Source organism: Schistocerca piceifrons, chromosome 5 (genome assembly GCF_021461385.2).
Source record: "Schistocerca piceifrons isolate TAMUIC-IGC-003096 chromosome 5, iqSchPice1.1, whole genome shotgun sequence".
NCBI lineage: Eukaryota > Metazoa > Arthropoda > Insecta > Orthoptera > Acrididae > Schistocerca > Schistocerca piceifrons.
The window spans coordinates 604391571-604392199 of record NC_060142.1 but is presented as its reverse complement, the minus strand read 5'-3'; the positions used below and the strand labels follow the sequence as shown (position 1 = coordinate 604392199).

The 629-nt window shown below is 47.1% G+C and overlaps 1 non-coding gene across 1 annotated transcript; it reads right to left on the bottom strand.

The window, feature by feature from the left end:
* Positions 1-323: 323 nt before the first annotated feature.
* Trnai-uau lies at positions 324-398 on the bottom strand. The gene has a single exon. It is a non-coding gene; the product is annotated as a tRNA-Ile (tRNA).
* Positions 399-629: the final 231 nt, after the last annotated feature.

The window sequence follows — 629 nt, the reverse complement described above, 5'->3', positions numbered from 1 at the left end:
TTGCAATAGGTATTGCGTTTCAGTTATTAATCGCCAAGAGGCTATCAGAGCCTTAAACTGAAAGAGTAGTAGAAAGCTTACTTTAAAGACGATTGTTTAATTTTGTATAAAATGTTGTAGCAGCCTCACTGTGTTTGGTGTTCTCAGGCAAGGAATAAGTCGGTAAGCAACTGGAAATCGCACTGACTTCCTATAAATGATTGGAAGCTACTGCGAATGGATGTGTAGGGAGGACTACCGACAGTCGTGAAATGATAATTAAATCAAGACCCTACGCTGCTGACAGACGTTGATATACATCGACGGGGACAGTTGAAAACATGTGCCCCGACCGGGACTCGAACCCGGGATCTCCTGCTTATATGGCAGACGCTCTAGCCATCTAAGCCACCGAGGGCACAGAGGATAGTGCGACAGCAGGGACGTATCCCTTGCACGCGCCCAGTGAGACCCACACTCCCAACTTAATGTCCACACACTACAGTCGTAGTGCCCCTGCCCATTACACTCATTACTCGTGGCAGACAATCTTACCGAGTCCCGTGAGAGTTCGGGCAATACGTGTGCATCCGCACAGAAGAAGAAGGTCATTGTCCGAAAGAACAGATACCACCTTCATATACCAAAAT